Raw genomic sequence first — 20,834 nt, 5'->3', positions numbered from 1 at the left:
ATCAATGGTGATTGATAAGAATATTTTTGATTTGACTTTAAACATAGCATTTGAATAATTCGGAGTAAGTAAAGAATAAAATAACACAATTAACAATAAATGTACTTAAAAAAAAAATTGCATTGTATATTCATTTGATTTGTCCTTTCGGTGAACAATTTTAGTCAATTATTATCATTGGCATGATAATACAGCATATTTCTGATTACTCATAATTACTCATAATTTTCAAAACTGTTCCCTAACAACATTTGAGGATCAGAACATTTAGGTTTAAATTACGTTATTCTTATATGATTTAAGTATTTTTATACATATATGAAAAACATTGCAAAATAATTTGAGAAAGTGAGGCAAACAGTAAAGAAAATGTAAATTAATGGTCAAAACTGCATTGTTTTTTAAAAATCATTATAAAATTGTATTTTAAAAAAATTAACAGAATGCCTTTCACAACCTCACAATAACACTTAATACATCATTAAAATAAAAAGCTGTGAATTATTTTTTGTGTGATTATGTAGTGCTGTATTTTTGTGCGCTATCCAATCTAATTTCTATGAAAATAAATTTCTATGAAAAGAAATTAATGAAAATTTGAAACTTATGTGGATTGTGAATTCTTGATTATTATTCCAGGGTCCTCTGTGAACTTACATTTAATGCACAGATTATTGTGAATATAAGATGATAAGACATAGGAGCAGAATTATACCATTCAGTCCATAGAGTCTATTCTGTCATTCGATCATGCAGGTCTGGATGCCAATCTGGGATTTTCAGTGCTATCCATGGGCCACTCAGAAGCAAGTTTCAACATACCAAGTTGCAGCACAGCTATGATAATCCAACTTTGTTGATCTAATTTTCAGATTTAGTCACAGATTTCCCCCTTTTCCTGCACTGCCCATTGCCTTACTCCCACATCAGTATTGTTCTCCAACTCAAGCACCTACCAGCTCCAACACCAAGAGAAACACATCATCACTGATCTTCACCTCAACCAATAATCACGGTCCCTGATTATCCAACTCCCACTCTCTCACCATGATCCTCAGCAGCTGACTTTCACCTCAAACACTCTGCATTTAAAACCAATTAATGACTCTCCTTCCTACCCCCTGCCCTTTCTCTCCTACAACCCCCCAGACCTGGCAAGAGCCTTATTTGAATTTATTTCCATACACACATTGCACTAATAAACTTCCCAGTGTCAGAGCTCTGAAAACATCTGCGTTCAGGTGAGGGATAAATATTAGCTAGGATAAAACCCATCTCATTCTTTTACACAGCAATATGGAATCATTACATCTATGTTTAGAGCAGATTAGCCAAGGTTCAATGTTCTCCTCCCGAAACATGTAATCTCTAACGGTATTGCACTTAAGTGCCAGAATCGACCTTTATGCTCAAATCCATGGAATAAGTTTTAAATTCACATGCTGCAGAGAATAGTCACTGCAGAGCAAACAAAGAAAATTGCATGTTGGGACATAAAACTATTGACCAATTATTGAAATGTTTGTTGACATATTAGTATCTCTTTGGAGATTTGTTTGGGCCAAATGCAATACGACCCAGAATAATTTTATTGCAAATTGAAATGGCGCTTCAGCAAAATCTGACTTTACCTGGGGAGGGTGAGCTGAACTGTGAAGGAAGAAATAGAGAGTCAGTTGAGGTGGAAGGGGGATCTGGTTGAGTCACTGGTAGTGGGGTGATGTTATGTTCAGAAGAAGAGAAAGGACTGGGCCAGAAAATCCTTGGACAAGAATAATAATAATAATAATAATGCATTACATTTATATAGTGCTTTTCATACACTCAAAGACGCTTTACAGGGATTTAAAGAACATAGGGAAGTGAATAGATAATAGATAAATAAGTAAACGAACAGAGAAAGGAGACAGAAGGTGAGGTGACCTTCAGTGGTTGAAGGCAGTACTGAACAGGTGAGACTTCAGTGATGTTTTGAATGTGGTGAGTGAGGAGGAGTCTCTGACGATTTGGGGTAGTGAGTTCCATAGGGTGGGAGCAGCGATGGAGAAGGCCCTGTCCCCCCAGGATCTGAGTTTTGTCCGGATGGGGGGGGGGATAGGAGATTGGCAGCAGCAGAGCAGAGGGTGCAGGTGGGAGTGTGCCTGTGGAGGAGGTCAGTCAGGTAGGATGGGGCCAGGTTATGGAGGGCTTTGTAGGTCATGAGGAGGATTTTGTACTGGATTCTCTGGGGGATGGGGAGCCAGTGGAGTTTGTAAAGGACGGGGGTGATATGGTCACGGATCGGGGTGTAGGTGAGTAGACGGGCAGCGGAGTTTTGAATGTATTGAAGTTTACTGATGATTTTTGAAGAAATTGGTAATTGGACCTTGGTGGGGATATAGACTGGTTACAAATTGGTGGATGGAATGGTTGATGGAATAAGGAAAGTGGTGGCCGCTAGAGGGGAATTCTTTGCAATGTATATGTATTTAATTTAAAGACCTGAGTATACTGGACTCTGGAGCCTGGGTCCTACTGAACCCAGGAGTTGGCACCCCTGAACCTTACACTGTAGCAAGCTTTACAAGCCTGCCTTTGTATAGGTGGTCTATAGACCATACATACGTGATCTTAAATCTTGTATGGCATTCCAACGTACTGAATCCCTAGTTGGACGCCACTGCACATATCCAGGCTTTCCTATGCATTATCATGGCAGGCAAACAGAGGACACAAAGCTTTGTAGAAGTGACATTCAGCAACTTGCAATGTCCTTGCTTTTCCTTTTTGATTATTTTTTCATTGAAAATTAATCATGTGGCTTATAACACTCTGGCAGAGCACAATGCAATTGCTCGGCTGACATGTTTCATGAAGAAACTTGGGATGCAAGTTTTAAAATCTAAAATAAAATTTCATAGTTTATTTATGAAACAAGTGATTTTTCTTTTACAGCTTCTGCTTAGGTGCCATTTTTTCCTTAATATTTATGTTCTGGTTTGCATTGCCTTTTAGGAAAGAGCAAACCTCCAAAGCAGTACGATTTAAAAAAAAATCAATAGTTGGTCGGCTTGTTCAGACATGGCTTTCTGGGGCTGACAAAGTGAGCATTGGGTATGCAACATCATGATAGCTGGCAGGCTTGCAGGACAAACAGCTAACTTCACAGCAAAATGCAGGGATAGCAAATTCAAAAAGATTTTATGAGGTTCTGGCACCTTACTCTTGATATTCATTGTAGAATAGATCAATTATAAAGTTCAAGCTTGCAATCTAGCTATTGGGAAAAATTATGGCAGTTTTTCCACAGCCTTTAGCTCTAATTTTCTTTTTAACCTATTCCACCCTATGAGAGTGAGGTACACTTGGACAAGTGTCCGACGTACGCACTGATTTTATGCTTCATTAACTTTAATGGAACTGAAAATCACATGAGACACAAATCGAGTACGTGACTTTAAACTGGACTGACCTCAGAAAGTGGGTTAGCTTGAAAACAGGGGTTCAATGTCGGATGATGAAATTAAGTTTTCAGAAATGCCTCTTAGCACACGAAGAAAATGTAGAACAAATTAATCAAATGTTAATACAGAGGGGTTAGCAAGGGGTGGAGCAATCAAAAACTTGAAATCCAAGCAGCATGTTGCTGTGAAAGATAATCATGACAAAAGTGCTTTTGTATCTTCTCTCAATGGGTTGGCAGAGAATTATTCAGACAGAGGCTAGTGGTAGGCAGATGGGCTGAATATCGTGTGCATTGCCTCCAAGTTACTGGAGAAAAAGCTTCAGGAAATGATTGGTGGCTAGAACAAGGCAGATTATTATCTGAATGGCGTCAAATTAGGAAAAGGGGAGGTGCAACAAGACCTGGGTGTCCTTGCACATCACTCACTGAAAGAAAGCATGCAGGTACAGCAGGCAGTGAAGAAAGCAAATGGCATGTTGGCCTTCACAGCGAGAGGATTTGAGTATTGGAGCAAGGAGGTCCTACTGCAGTGGTACAGGGCCCTGGTGGGACCGCACCTGGAGTATTATGTGCCGTTTTGGACTTCTAATTTGAGGAAGGTCATTCTTGCTATTGAGGGAGTGCAGGGTATGTTAACCAGGTTAGTTCTCAGAATGGTGGGACTGACATATGAAACATATGGGACTGACATAAGAAAAAGGACTGAGATTCAGGACTGAGATGAGGAAAAACTTTTTCACCCAAGAGCCATAAATCTGTGGAATTCGCTGCCACAGAAGACAGTGGAGGCCAATTCACTGGATGTTTTCAAGATTGAGTTAAATTTAGCTCTTAGGGCTAAAAGAATCAAGAGATATGGGGAAAAAGCAGGAACGGGGTACTGATTTTGGATGATCAGCCATGATCATATTGAATGGCGGTGCTGCATCGAAGGGCCGAATGGCCTACTCCTGCACCAACTTTCTATATTTCTAACTGGCCATTTCAAATACTGTTCCTTCTGTTATGTTCTAAAATGATGGGCATCTTCTATAACTATGAAAATCAGATTCTGATGGTAACACTGACATGGCTGATTTTTTGAAATCTGAATCTGCACAGGATAGGTCAGATTAGGTCAAACTTTCTGCATTCTCATTCTAGGATTAGGAAAATCCAGGCAAGTGGAAATATATGATATCCTTTAACATGGGAATCACTAAGTTCCTCCACCAATTGTCATTCCTTTTGCCCCTTGCAGCTCCAGTTACTCTGAAACAGTTCACCCGGTCTTCAGCTTCTACTTTCAAAACACATGGTATAACAGGTAGCTATTTATTCTTGATGTCCAAACTTTCCTGCTGCTGCCTAAATTCGATAAGTGATGAGATCCAGGAGACATGTAAACCTCTGGGAGTGAATCATTTTGTATTGATGGCAATAAGAATAAAATAAAATACAAAGATAAGAATCTGCAGATCATGCTGATTCTCCTCAACTTATTTCAAATAAAGATTTGCAACTACAACAAAGCAAGTTAAATAGTAGATTGGAGCAGAAAAAAAAAACTGATGGAGGAACTCACCTACTTGACCCACTGCGTTCCTCCAACAGTTTTCTTTTTGTTCCAGCATCTGGTCTGTTGTTTCTCCTTAAATGGTAGATTACTATTTAATTACTTTTTTTCTATAAACAAATAATGGATTGTTTTAATTTTCTGTTCCTCCAGTGAATATCGAACAGGTTAATAAAACTAATAGAAATTATGTTTGCACAATATTTGAGCACTTCCCAAGAATTTCTCACAATTTATGCACAAAACCTCAGCTTCACAACTCCTGCACTGCACAATTTGAGAAGAGCAAGCCTAAGGCTAATGTCCCAGCAAATATGATGAACCATGGCACAAGCACAACACTGCTTGTTCTGAATTGGGCATTATTGGTTCCAGATCCTCAATATCTTGCTCTGCCTATTCCCCACTCGAAATAACTCATGTATCTCAAACCATGGTATCATAATAACAAAAAAACTAAATTGATTATTGCACTTGATTCTGAATGTGTCCGACATCCTGTATTGAAACAAATTTGGGCCTGAAAGATATTTTATTTTCAAAATAATCAGAAAGTAAAATCTTGCAAATGTTATACAATGGAGGGCAAATAAATTAATTGGCACTGCAAATGTTGCAATAGTTTTAATATTCTGGCTTGTAGTGGAATACCCAGAACTAAACTAAGATTGAGGTAAGAGAAAATTGGGCAGTCAGCTTTTCAGCTAACTGCAGGTGCTATAAATTACTTAAGGCTAGGGAAGAGATATTCTTGGCTTTTGGTAGTGATGCGAATTAAATCAGCTACCCATTCCATTCTTTGTCTGACAGTCCATAAATAAGCATGGAATGCATGCCCTTGTTTTAAGGAGAGCCACCTAAAAAAGCTGTGCATTAAAGTTGGTATATTAAGTCAGCAAATCCTTTAGTTAGAAAGGATTATATATTGAGTGGCCCTTGAACAGTGCTGAGCTGACAAGCTACTGCTGGTTTAGTCTGTTGTCTTTTGCCAACTAACATTAATCAGCAATTAGGCCTCTTGAGGACATGAAACCATCAGGAATTTTCTGCCCTATTGGTGCAGTATAAAATTGCAATTCCTAACATTCCATATTGATGCAGTTAATGACCTAATCTAACTTAATTTAACAAACCAAAAAATAACTTAAAAATCCATATGACATGAAGCCAAACCAGTTATTCAAATCTAGTGTATCAGTGTACAGCAATAATATTTTATATTACCCACAACAGTTCACTCTGAATGTGAAATAATAGCTGATAAGAGAACTACATTACACGTTGTTGACAGAATTATGCTTGTTTATTTGTCCATGTCCTGTAGGCCCAATTGTATCCAGGAGGATCTTGCTCGTAGTAGTCTGTGCTTGACAAGCTGTTAAAACAATTAAAAAGCAAGTTTTTACTTCCCGATAAAGTTTAATAGATGAAAATAGTTAACATGTAAAAGATCTAAAGAACATTTGAGCAGCAAAAAGCTTAAACATGTGAGAAACAATGTATAGTAAAAACAGTTATTTTTATGATGTCAGTTTCCTTCTAGAATAAAATTATTTATTTATTAATTTACCTATGTAGGCTCGAATTAAAATGGCACCTGTTATAGATGAATATCAACATCAGTATGCAAAGTCTGGAAAGTCAATTCAATTAGAGGACATGGTTCAAAAACACAATGCATAATTTATATTTGACCACAAGGACATTTACGGACTTCACTGAATATAATTGAACACTGAGACATATTCTTCTGCTCTGTTAAAAGTAGTTGAAAAGTACCCAGGTATGATGTGGCCCTTTGATTCCGATTTTATGGGCAGCAGATTCTCAAACAGATTTAGTGATTTGGGGAATATCATTATCCTTTATCAAAAGTTAAGGAGAAGTTAAAATAATCAGAAAACTTTGTCATGTTGTTGATGGATAGAATTGATTTGAAGAAATTGGGAATATGACTTGGTCATGTGGGTCGAGATTGCTCCAGAAAATGGAAGTCATTGCTTGGATTGTAGATATAAATGGAGTGCAGCAAGTTCAGTGCACTATGGTAGACACAAAATGCTGGAGTAACTCAGCGGGACAGGCAGCATCTCTGGAGATTTGGAATGGGTGAGGTTTCAGGCCGAGCCCCTTCTTCAGAACTATTATGTGTGATCAAAGTTATAAATACCTATCAAAAATAGTAATGCTGGAAGAACTCAGCCGGTCAAGCTGAATCTGTGGAAAGAGAACCGAGTTGACGTTTCAGGTTGAAGACCGTTCAGCAGAATATTAACTGGTTTTCTCTTTCCACAGATGCTGTACAAAGTTTGCACAGACTGCAAACTTACTGCAAGCATTTCACCCTTGGCAGTCATGATATCCAAACACTGACACTCTTAATCTCTCTCGCTGAACAACCTGGTATACAACTAGATACAGCAGGTATCAAGGGATATGGGGAGAAGTTGGGCACAGATTACTGATTGTGGATGATCAGCCATGATCACAATGAATGGCGGTGCTGGCTCGAAGGGCCGAATGGCCTCCTCCTGCACCTATTTTCTGTTTCTAGGAGTGAATTAGAGGGAAACGTTAGCTTGTATATCTTAATTCTCATGGAGACGATGAATGATTATGTGTGGGCATTGCAATAAGCATGGCTGAACATATTGAAGATGATGGCATTATCACACCTAACCCTTGTTCTCAAATCCCACATCTCCCACCTCTTCTGATTGACAAGAGACTGGAATTGTGTACTTTTATTTCACTACTCTACGAACTTAAATTTGTATCAATTTCATTTCATGTATCCAATTATTCCAACCAGGTAGATTCATACTGGGACAGCAAGAAGACAGTCATTTCTTCACCTAATTTAACAATAGTCATAATTAGGTCAGATTCAAATATGTTTAACTTTGAGGTAGACACAAAATGCTGGAAAAACTCAGCGGGTCAGGCAGCATCTCGGGAGAGAAGGAATGGGTGACGTTTCGGGTCAAGACCCTTCCTCAGAATGAACTGTTTAATTTTGAGGATGGTTTCAAGGTGAAATGCCCTTATGAATACTCTGAATGAAACAATGAGCACATGGTTTACAACTGGGGCAAGGAAAAAGGGTTGGTGCCAACCAGAGGGCACCAGCCCTGCAGCAAAAAGCTTAGATAGGATTTTGAAAGTAATCTTTGGAAGAAAACTGATGGGTATGACATTGAAATGCCAGGTGCATTGAGGAGTTTGCAAGAAAGACTAAACGGAATCAATGAGAATTAAATAATCAAGCACCATTGTGTTTTTCAAAAACCATGGAGCCATTATGTTCTTCTGAGGAACCGCCAACCAATTCTGTTTGCATACTTGTGGACCCTAACTATAATGCAGCACCTTTGATGAAAGTTGAAATTTCAAAAACAGCATGAGGAGCAGCTTTCCAATGCTCAAGTCCTACTGTGGGAGAGCAGCCTGGTATAATGCTGGAAACTTAGTAAGATTTTAGAGTCCATTATAAAAGACAAGGTTTCTTAGAAGCATGATAAAATAAGCCAAAGTCAACATGGATTTGTGAAAGGGAGATCTTACCTGATGAACCTGTTGGAATTCTTTGAGGACAGACAAAAGAGAGTTGGTGGATGTGGTTTACCAGGATTTTCAGAAGACTTTTGATAAGGTGCCGCACGTGAGGCTGCTAAAGAAGACGAGAGCTCATGGCATCAGAGGGAAGATACTAGCATGGATAGCAGGTTGGCCAGATGGCAGAAGGCAGAGAGTGGCAAAAAAAGGGGCCCTTTTCTGGTTGGCTGCTAGTGACTCGTGGTGTTCCAAAGGGGTGGGTGCCAAGGTTGCTACTCTTCAAGGTGTATCTAAATTATTTGGATGAGGGAATTGAAGGCCAGGTTTGCAGATTATACGAAGATAGGTGGAGGGCAGGTAGCGTAGAGAAAGCAGGGACTCGGAAGAAAGACTTGGACAGGTTGGGAGAGTGGGCTGAGCAGTGGTAGATGGAATACAGCATAATAAAGTGTGGAGTCATGCATTTTGCGAGTAGGAATAAAGGCATAGATTATTTTCTAAATGGGGAGAGAATTCATAAATTGGAGGTGCAAAATGCTGGTGCAGGATTCCCAAAAAGTTAATTGGAAGTTGAATCGGTAGTAAGGAAGGCAAACGCATTTATTTCAAGAGGGCTAGAATACAAAAACAGGGATGCAATGCTGTGGCTTTATAAGGCACTGGCCAGACTGCATTTGGCTCATTGTGAGCAGTTTTGGACCCCATATCCGAGGAAGGATATGCTGCCATTAATGAGGACCCAAAGGAGGTTTATGAGAATGATCCCAGGAATGATTGGGTTTCCATATGATGAGCGTTTGATGGCACTGGGCCTATACTCGCTGGAGTTTAGAACGTTGAGGGGGGACGTCATTGAAACTTTCCCAATAGTGAAAGGCTCCACATAGAGTGAATGTGGAGAGGATGTTTCCACTAGTGGGAGAGTTTAGGACCAGAGACCACAGCCTCCGAATAAAAGGACATATGTTAGAAAGGAAATGGGAAGGAATTTCTTTAGTCAGAAGGTGATGAATCTGTGGAATTCATTGTCACAGACGGCTGTGGAGTCCGTCAATGGATATTTTTACGGCAGAGGTTAACAGATTTTTGATTAGTAAGGGTGTCAGGGGTTATGGGGCAAAGGCAGGAGAATAGGGCTGAGAAGGAAAGATACTTCAACCATGATTGAATGGCAGAGTAGATTTGATGGGCTGAATTACCTTATTCTGCCCCTAGAATTTATGAACTCAGTTTGCTGGTATGGTGCAGCAGTATATACAGTATAAGCCAAGGGTCTTTTGGCAGTTCTGCAATTCACCAACAGATTAGTATAACTGCTGTAGTACTACCTGGAGGAGTAGCATTGCCTCAAAACCAGCTGGCATGATGACAAAGTGAAAGACCACTAGAATGTTTTAAGGAGTAAGTGTTAGGTGCCTTTTGTAGGATTTGGGGATTCTTTCTCTGGAGCTGTGGAGCATCATGATTTACTGAGACCAAATTGAATTTCATTCATTTTCGGCTTTGTGTTGTAGCATAGTTAGAAACATAGAAACATAGAAAATAGGTGCAGGAGTAGGCCATTTGGCCCTTCGAGCCTGCACCGCCATTCAATATGATCATGGCTGATCATCCAGCTCAGTAGCCTGTACCTGCCTTCTCTCCATACCCCCTGATCCCTAGCAAAAAGGGCCACATCTAACTCCCTCTTAAATATAGCCAATGAATTGGCCTCAACTACCTTCTGTGGCAGAGAATTCCACAGACTTACCACTCTCTGTGTGAAGAAATGTTTTCTCATCTCGGTCCTAAAAGACTTCCCCCTTATCCTTAAGCTGTGACCCCTGGTTCTGGACTCCCCCAACATCGGGAACAATCTTCCCGCATCTAGCCTCTCCAACCCCTTAAGATCCCCCCTCAGTCTTCTAAATTCCAGTGAGTACAAGCCCAGTCTATCCAGTCTTTCCTCATATGAAAGTCCCGCCATCCCAGGGATCAATCTGGTGAACCTTCTCTGTACTCCCTCTAAGGCAAGAACGTCTTTCCTCAGGTTAGGAGACCAAAACTGCACACAATACTCCAGGTGCGGTCTCACCAAGGCCCTGTACAACTGCAGCAGAACCTCCCTGCTCCTGCACTGAAATCCTCTTGCTATGAATGCCAACATGCCATTCGCTTTCTGCACTGCCTGCTGCACCTGCATGCTTGCTTTCAATGACTGGTGCACCATGACACCCAGGTCACGTTGCATCTTCCCTTCTTCCAATCGGTCACCATTCAGGTAATACTCTGCTTTCCTGTTCTTGCCGCCAAAGTGGATAACCTCACATTTATCCACATTATATTGCATCTGCCATGCATTTGCCCACTCGCCTAATCTATCTAAGTCACTCTGCAGCCTCCTAGCATCCTCCTCGCAGCTAACACTGCCACCCAGCTTCGTGTCATCCGCAAACTTAGAGATGTTGCATTCAATTCCCTCGTCCAAATCATTAATATACACTGTAAATAACTGGGGTCCCAGCACTGAGCCTTGCGGTACCCCACTAGTCACTGCCTGCCATTCCGAAAAGGACCCGTTTATTCCTACTCTTTGCTTCCTGTCCGCCAACCAATTTTCTATCCACCTCAACACTGAACCCTCAATACCGTGTGCTTTAAGTTTGTACACCAATCTCCTATGTGGGACCTTGTCGAAGGCCTTCTGAAAGTCCAGATATAACACATCGACTGGTTCTCCCTTATCCACTCTACTAGTTACATCCTCGAAAAATTCTATAAGATTCGTCAGACATGATTTGCCTTTGGTAAATCCATGCTGACTTTGTCCGATGATTTCACCACTTTCCAAATGTGATGCTATCACATCTTTAATAACTGACTCTAGCATTTTCCCCACTACCGATGTTAGGCTAACTGGTCTATACTTCCCCGTTTTCTCTCTCCCTCCCTTTTTAAAAAGTGGGGTTACATTAGCTACCCTCCAGTCCTCAGGAACTACTCCAGAATCTAGAGTTTTGAAAAATTATCACTAATGCATCCACTATTTCTGAGGCTACTTCCTTAAGCACTCTGGGATGCAGCCTATCTGGCCCTGGGGATTTATCTGCCTTTAATCCATTTAATTTACCTAACACCACTTCCCGACTAACCTGGATTTCCCTCAGTTCCTCCATCTCTTTAGACCCCCGGTCCCCCGCTATTTCCGGCAGATGGTTTATGTCTTCCTTAGTGAAGACAGAACCAAAGTATTTGTTCAATTGGTCTGCCATCTCCTTGTTCCCTATGATCAATTCACCTGTTTCCGACTGCAAGGGACCTACATTTGCCTTAACTACTCTTTTTCTCTTGACATATCTATAAAAGCTTTTGCAGTCTGTTTTTATGTTCCTTGCCAGTTTTCCCTCATAATCTATGTTCCCTTTCCTAATCAAGCCCTTTGTCCTCCTCTGCTGGACTCTGAATTTCTCCCAGTCCTCTGGCATGCTACTTTTTCTGGCTAATCTGTATGCTTCATCTTTTGTTTTAATACTATCCTTGATTTCCCTTGTTAGCCACGGATGCACTACCTATGCAAAGATAACCACAATTAGTACTTTAGATTCCATTGATTGTTTAGTTGAGTCATTGATTAAAGATGTAGGACGAGGGAACACTTTCTCACTGCAAGTAACATGGCAAAATAGAAACCAGTCAACTTTCTTGAAACTGTAAGTGCTGAGATTTAAAGGTTGCTGAAAATCCTGCTTTTTTTCCAGGCAAACAAAGAGATCAATTTGTTAAGAGATTCAGCATTGAAACAAGCTCTTCCGCCCACTGAATCTACGCCGACCAGCGATCACCCAAACTAGTTCTATCCTATACATTAGGGACAATTTACAGAAACCAATTAACCTACAAAGCTGGAATGTGGATGGAATGTGGGAGGAAATGTGAGTACCTGGAGAAGACCCACGTGGTTACAAGGAGAACATACAAACTTCGTACAGACAGCACCCATAGTCAGGATCAAACCCCGTGTAATCTCTGGCGCTGTAAGGCAGCAACGCTACCGCTGTGCACTGGTATTGGCTAAACAACAGCATAAAATATCCAATTCCAAACATATGGTTGAACAATGCAAATTTGTAGTATTCAGATTAAATCATTGTGAAGTTTGTTGCAGGTTAGAGAAGCACTGCTGAAGCTTCCGAGGATAGTGCGAGCTCTGAGGAGATGTTGTGGGATCATATAGTTTACTGAATCCAACACTTAAAGAAAGTTGCTTCATGCAAAGAAATTAAATCTTAAGTAGACATTTGACATCACTCATGCAATGGAGAAAGCAATCAAGCAAGCACAAGATTTGCAATGTCATCCAGCGGAGGCTTGGATTGTTAACCTGGCACAACTATGACAATTTGATTCTATGCCATCAACAGGGCTAAGGAAGAATCACCCAGTGAGAAAATGTTATTGCTCCACCTGTATTTAACATCAAATCGATGAGTGGATCTGTTTTCCACAATTCTGTGAAAGAACAGAAGCAAAGGAAAACTGTAGCAAATTCATGCATTCAACTAGCCCTCAAAAACCCCCAAATAGTGTGCACAATCTCAGTGAAGGTGGTGGTGACTTAGGTGGAGCATCTAAACTGATCCTGTCAAGTTAGAATTTGACTAGACTTTTCTGTACTTCAGTATACATTAGAGTCAATGGAAATCAACAATGCTGCTGCAAATTGGGTGATCCTTGAGAAGGAATTTAAATGGCAGTGAAAGTTGAATGAATCATTCACCAGCCCTTTTAGCCACCTGGAGAAAGGATCAAGGTAAGGAGGATATGCAAGGTTTGAATTGATTGACCGATTATCCAGTTAGATAAGGTAGAGATCACGGACAATAAGGAACTGTCGACATCAACAGTACTTGACAAGTACTTTCCTCATGAATTTATAGCACAAAAGACATGAAAGTCGCCATTTATTTAATTTTTTTTAAAGTTAGGGTTAAGGGGTTCTTATTTTATTTATGTTGATGTTGTTGTACTGTTCTGTCTATATCTCTGTGAAAACTCAATAAAAACATGAGAAAACAAAAAAGGCACCACTTATTTGAAGGATAATGCTGCATATCAGCTTTGCAAACATGATGGTAAAGCAACTTGAATGAAGAACACTATCAACGGAACCCTGCTAACCATCTTCTGCACAACTATGGACTTTTACCTTGTTTTTGCATTATGTATTGTTTTGTACAGTCTTTTACTTTCACCATCTACATCAATGATTTATAATTTCTGTACAAGATGTTTTGTGTGTTGTCTGAGCTTAGTAGCCTAGCCTGCTGTAAGATTTGTATAGTACCTATACCTCACCATACTTGTACATATGACAATAAACTCGACTCAACTTTACCATCTGTGTGAATTTTTTGGACATAGAGACATGTAATTTATCTGGTTCTCAATCATGCAAGTTTATCACAAAGAGTGTGAACTTAAATTAGTTATAGTAGTTTTGAAAATCAACACCTATCTCTCAATACATTCATAAACACAATGATTTACATGTAATGGGAAAGGATGCAAAAGACCACAAAGGATTATAAGAAAGGGATATTGATTGAATTGGTTGAGATAGATGGCACTAACAGAATCAGTGGAGATCATGAGATTACAATCAAGAGGCAAGTTAAAGTAACTGCTGTTGGATGACCTGTTTACTCAACTAGAAGGGCAGTTCTTACCAGCTCTTGACATATCTGATATTCACAAGGAGATCAAGTTAAGCAAAGACTTAAAGAAGTATTCAATGATTTTGCTTAAGATTCAAGCATCGGCAGACTCTTATGTCTCCATGTCTCATTTCAAAGTACACTGTTTCAAAACAATTGACTTCTATTTAGTAAAGCATCAATCCTGGGAATATTTGAGAGAACAAAGTAGTTTGATCCAAGATCTCCTGGATCTCTTAGGTTATCCAGCCAATTGCTAAAACTCTTAAATAAATAGTATTCTGAGAAAAAGAATAAGAACATAAGTAGAATCAATAAGTTTTGATAAGCAGGTAGCAGGAGTATGGCTGAGAAAAAAAAATTGCTGCCTCAGAGTAAGCCATCTGGACTTTGATAGGACTCCACTCAGTTGAGGAAAGGTTGAAACAATGTCGGATGCATCTCGTCTAACCAGTTCGACAGAGCTAAAGGGTGCCTTTATGAGCTTTTCTGCTCACTTTAAGATTCCAATATGATTTGCTAAATCACTAGACAATATGAAAGCAGACAAGGTTATAAGAATATATATTTTAGGATTAAAGTAGTCACAGTAAAAACCACAGGGTGATATTTATCATAATCCAGTGAAGCCATTTATGCTGTCCTAGTATACACAGTTCAGTTTAGTTTCAGTTTAGCTTCTTGTCAAGTGTACCGAGGTACAGTCTAAAGCTTTTGTTGCATGCTATCCAATCAGCGGATAGACAATACATGATTACAATCGAGCCATTTACAATGTATAAATACATGATAAGGGAATAACAGTTGGTGCGAGGTAAAGCCAGTAAAGTCCAATTAAAGACAATCCAAGGGTCACCAATGAGGCGAATAGTTCAGGCTGTTCTCTAGTTGTGGTAGGATGATTTAGTTGCCTGATAACAGCTGGGAAGAAACTGTCCCTGAATCTGGAGGTGTGTGTTTTCACACTTCTCTACCTTTTGCCTAATGGGAGAGAGGAGAAGAGGGAGTGGCCAGGGTGCGACTAGTCCTTGATTAAGCTGCTGGTCTTGCTGAGGCAGCGTGAGGTATAAATGGAGTCAATGGAAGGGAGGTTGGTTTGTGTCTGGCCTGCCTCCACAATTTGCTGCAATTTCATGTGATCTTGGATGGAGCTGTTCCCAAACCAAGCTGTGATTCATCCTGATAAAATGCTTTCGATGACACATCTGTAGAAGTTGGTGAGAGTTGTAAGACATGCCAAACTTCCTATGCCTTTTAAGGAAGTAGAGGTGCTGGTGTGCTTTCTTAGAAGTTGCTTCAATATGGGTGGTCCAGGAGAAGTTGTTGGTGATATTAATAATAATAATAATGCATTACATTTATATAGCGCTTTTCAAACACTCAAATACGCTTTACTTTGATGCCGTCAATGCAAACTAGGGTATGTGTAACTGCTTTGTTTCCTGAAGTCGATCACAATCTCCTTTGTCTTGCTGACTTCAGTGACTTTGGGTGTTGGTGTTATTTTGTTGTAATTTACACAGAATAAAGGAAAATTGACTGAAAAGTGATTGTGATGCAAAGCCTCAGCAGAACAATGTTATTCACAGCCAAAGATATTTAGCTATTTTTTGCAAGATCAGGATTGCAAACTTCACAGGGTTATTTTTAGTGATTCCAGATGGATACCACAAGTGGCACTTACATTTTCTCATTAGACTATGTTCTAGAAAGTCAGAATGCAGATGCACCGAGCAGACCTACAGTTGGTGTAGTCCCATATGAAATTGTATCATGGCTGGAATACATGCCAGGCACAAAACAGGTTGCTACCACGATGATTTGCAAACCTTCCCTCTCTCGTGGATGCATGGACACATCCAGTGTAGATGCAAAGATAAAATAAAGGTGATACATTGTTTTCATATTATAGCAAAATGGACAAGTACAAAGACTAGTGCAGTTCTTTATGGATCCAGGGTTGTTGTTCCACCACAAGAAAGAGCATACTAATGTAATGTAAGCATAATCATGTAGGTACACATTCAAACTAATTAGTGTCATTTCAATGCATATCTACAGCTTGTGACTATTTCAGAATTATTTTTGCTCCACATGGTCTTCCAGAGTTACTTGGATTTCTCAGAGGGAATGAATACAAACATGTGCACAGAACTCTATCCCATCGGGCCTCAAATAGTTTGACAGAAGGAACCAGTGTGAAAAGTGGAAATTTAAAAAAAAAACTGCAGGTGCTGCAAATCTGAAATAAAAACAAAAAAATACTGGAAACATTTAGCAGGTTCTTGAGCTTCCAATTATCTTTCACTTTAATTCTCTATCCTATTCCTTATCTGAATGATCTATACACTGTTACAAGACTCAATGCAAATTTGAGGAACAATATCACATCTTCCATGCAGGCACGTTGCAGTCTACCAGACACAATATTGAATTCTCAGTTTTTCTTTTTCTGCAAACATAGTCTGGCCTGCAGTCTTTTCCATAGCCTTGCTATTAACACAATGCAGGAAGTAGCATGAAAAGTACTTCAAACTACAATACAATACAATATATCTTTATTGTCATTGTACAGGGGTACAACGAGATTGGGAATGCGCCTCCCAAACATTGCAATAATTTAATTAGCTAGTCAGTATTACTTTAAACAACCCAATGAAACAAATTAGAACAGTTTTAAAACAGAATAAAGTGCAAGTAGATCTGTGCCGGATCACTGTGCGATGTGACCATCCGGCTCAGCAGGACCGGTTCATTGCAGCTATGGCCCTGGGGATGAAGCTGTTCCTGAGTCTGGAGGTGCGGGCGTAGAAGGCCTTGTATCGTCTGCCCGATGGTAGAAGTTCGAACAGACTGTTGCAGGGGTGTGAAGAGTCTTTGTGGATGCTGGTGGCTTTTCTGAGGCATTGTGTGTTGTAGATGCCCTCCAAGGCTGGTAGCTGTGTTCCGATGGTCCTCTGAGCTCTATGGACTATCCGCTGAAGAGCTTTCCTCTCTGCCTCCATGCAGCTGAGGTACCACACAGGGATGCCATGTGTTAGGATGCTCTCTATGATGCAGCGGTAGAATGTTGTCAGCAGCTGTTGGGGTAGACCAGACTTCTTCAGTGTTCTTAGGTAAAACAGTCGTTGCTGTGCCTTCTTGACCAGCGCAGCAGTGTTATTGGACCATGTTAGGTCCTCCGAAATGTGAGTGCCCAGAAACTTGAAGCTGGACACTCTCTCCACACTGTCCCCGTTGATAAAGATCGGGGCGTATTCCCCGTTGTGTGACCCACGGAAGTTGATTATCAGCTCCTTGGTCTTGGTGGTATTTAGGGACAGGTTGTTATCAGAGCACCAGTCCACCAGGTTCTGCACCTCCGCTCTGTATTTTGTTTCATCGCCGTTGTGTTGTCTGCAAACTTGACAATGGTGTTGGTGTCGAATGCAGGAACACAGTCGTGTGTGAAGAGAGAGTAGAGCATGGGGCTCAGAACACAGCCCTATGGTGTGCCGGTACTCAGGGTGATAGTGGAGGACAGGTGCGGGCCCATTCTCACTGCCTGCGGTCGCTCCAGCAGGAAGTCCTGGATCCAGTCGCATAACGACGAGCTGAGGCCTAGCTGGTGGAGTTTGGTGATGAGCTTGGTGGGGATGACCGTGTTGAAGGCAAAGCTATAGTCAATGAATAGCATCTTCACGTACGTGCCCTGTCTCTCCAGGTGAGTCAGGACAGTGTGAAGAGCCAGAGTTAGTTACTGCTAATGTAACTGCAATATTCACTCATTTGGTCCCACCATATCAGAAATATTCCATTTATTCTACCAACCAACCCCGCACTATTTCCATTGCTGAAAACTAACTTGCTTTTTTTCTTTCCCATTTCTGATAAATGGTTTCTAACCTCAAACTGGCTTAGATTATTTCCAGCATTTTTTGCTTTTACTTCAGTGTGAAGGTTTGACTGAAATAGATGGCAAGAAGTGGAATTGTGACAAAAATGATATATTTATTCATTTATTACCAGAAAATACCATATAAATTGTGTGGCAGTACTTTGGGCCCAGTGATCATAATTATTTGTTTCTGGACAGTTACAGGAAAAAGATGGAGAGAAAGGAACTGCAATGTTGGAAGCTTAAGCAAAACACAAAGTGCTGAAGGAAAGTGGGTCAGGCAGCTTCTGTGGAGGGAATGGATAAGTGACATTTTGGGTTGTATCCAAAGCTTGCCTATAGTAGGGAGGGGAGAGCTGGAAAAGAGAGGTGGGGCAGAACAAAGCCTGGCAAGTGACAGATGGATACTAGTGAGGGAGATTTGATTGGAAGATGGGTGGAGTAAGTAACAGAGGTTAGAGATGAAAGGGGTCAAAAGGGAGTCACATAAAGAAGAAGAGGAGTGAAATGTAAAGCCAGGGAGAGGGATAAAGGTGGAAGGGTTTGGGGCTAAGGGGCAGGATAGTGGGAGAAATGGGTGCACACCAGGGTGGGGGTGGGTATGGCACAGGAAAGAAGGGGGAAAGTTTCAGTTACCAGGCTTTGTCCCACCCACTATCTCCCTCCCCACCTCCCTCCCCACTCCCCAACCATTACAATTATTGTAAAGATAGATTCTGACTCAAAACATCACCTACCCATTCCCTCCACAGATACTGTCTGGCTTGCTGAACATTTTGTGTTTTGCACATGGAAAAAGATAGGATTAACTGATCGACAAGTTAAAGTCCCAAAAGGGGCAAGGTTAATTTTGATGGCAGAAGCAGAAACTTGCAAACATTTGGGAAGAGACTGTTAGCAGGGAAAAGGACATCTGGCAAAGGAGGAGCTTTTAAAAGTGAGATGGAAAATGTTCAGGGCCAGCATGTTCATGTTAGGTGAAGGACAAGACTGGCAGGATTACGGAACCCTGGTTGATAAAGGATATTGTGGCTCTGATCAGGAAAAAGGAGTACTATGTCAGGCACAGACAGATGGAATCAAGCAAAACTCTTGAAGACTTTAAGGGATATAAGAATACATTTAAGAAGGAAATTTGGAGAGATAAAAGGAAACATGCGATACCCCTGACAGATAAGGTAAAGAAATATTCTAAAAAAAATCCTCAAGTATATTAAGAACAAAAGAGTAACTAAGAAGAGATTACATCCATTTACAGATCATTGTGGGAATCTGTCTGTGGAGCCATGAAGAATGAGCAAGGTCATCAGGGATAGTAGTAGTAATTAGGCCATTTGGCCCATCAAGTCTACTCCACAATTCAATCATGGCTGATCTATCTCTCCCTCCTAACCCCATTTTCCTATCTTTTCCCCATAACCTCTGTCACCTGTACTAATCAAGAATCTCTGCTTTAAAAATATCCACTGACAACCTCCACAGCCTTGTGTGGTAAAGAATTCCACAGATTTCAGGTCTTAAATGAATATTTCTCGTCTATATTTACCACGTAGAAACTTCTGAGAAGAGAACAGTGACATCCTGAGGCATATTGACATAATGTAAGAGGCAGTCTTGAAGCAGATAAAGGTGGAAAACCCACAGGGCCAGACCAGGTTACCCTGGGTCCTTGTGGGAAGTGAGGGAAGAGATTGCTAGGGACCTGGTCGAGATTTCTGGTATCTTTGTTAGCCACAGGTGAGGTGTCGGAAGACTGGAGGATGGCCAATGCTGTGTCTTTATTTAAGAAAGGTTGCAAGGACAAGCCAAGGAACTACAAGCTGGTAGGCCTTACGATCAGTGGTGGGAACATTATTGGAAGAGATTCTGAGGGTTTGAGTTTAGTTTATTGTCCCATTTACTGAAGTACTGTGAAGAGACAGGGTTTATTTGCATTCAGGAAGGCAGTGACTGATTAGGGATAGTCAGTACAGATTAGGTTCATGGGAGATGCCATGCTACAAATCCCTTGTGATGTCATGTCACAAATTTGATTGAGTTTTTTGAGAATGACCAACAGAACTGTTGACGGTAGGGTGCTGAATGTTGTCTATATTGACTTCACCTATTTGTACCACTTTGCTTCCTGAAGTTGATCACTATCTCCTTTGTCTTGCTGACATCGAGAGAAAGGCTGTTGTCTCGACACCAGGACACGAGGTTCCCAATTTCCTTCCTATACACCGTCTCATCATTATTTGATATCCAGCCCACAATGGTGGTGTTGTTTGCGAATTTGAAAATCGACTTAGATTTGTGCCTGGGTGCACAGTCATGGGTGTAAAAGGAGTAAAGAAGGTGACTAAGAACTAACGCACCCGTGTTGAGGATTATTGTAGAGGATGATTTGTTCCCTTTCCTCACGGATTGGGGTCTGTTGGTCAGGAAGTCGAGGATCCAGTTGCAGAGATGAGTGTTGACACCAAGTCCCATGAGTTTGGTGATAAGCTTGGATGGTATAATGGTATTAAAGGCAGAGCTGTAGTCTATGAATAGGAGTTTAACGTAGGTGTCTCTCTTAACCAGGTATTCTTGGGATGAGTGTAGGGCTGGGGCGATGGCATCGTCAGTGGACCTGTTGTCTGGAGAACATGGATAGGTGACATACAGGTCGGGACCCTCCTTCAGACTGATTCAGACTGCTGAGTAACACAAGCATTTTGTGTCGTT

General features: G+C 40.8%; 1 protein-coding gene across 2 annotated transcripts in view; it reads right to left on the bottom strand.

Annotated features, from left to right (window-relative positions):
- Nucleotides 1-450: 450 nt before the first annotated feature.
- LOC144591967 (spermatogenesis-associated protein 6-like) overlaps nucleotides 451-20,834 on the bottom strand; it is a 55,243-nt gene continuing 34,859 nt past the window's right edge. For both annotated transcript variants that reach the window (XM_078396060.1, XM_078396061.1), the window contains exon 14: nucleotides 451-6,375. The gene's annotated coding sequence lies outside the window, so the exon portion shown is untranslated. The remainder of the gene's footprint in view (nucleotides 6,376-20,834) is intronic.

This window comes from Rhinoraja longicauda, chromosome 3, assembly GCF_053455715.1.
Source record: "Rhinoraja longicauda isolate Sanriku21f chromosome 3, sRhiLon1.1, whole genome shotgun sequence".
Classification (NCBI taxonomy): domain Eukaryota; kingdom Metazoa; phylum Chordata; class Chondrichthyes; order Rajiformes; family Arhynchobatidae; genus Rhinoraja; species Rhinoraja longicauda.
The sequence above is the reverse complement of the archived record's forward strand: the minus strand, read 5'-3'. Positions and strand labels throughout refer to the sequence as shown.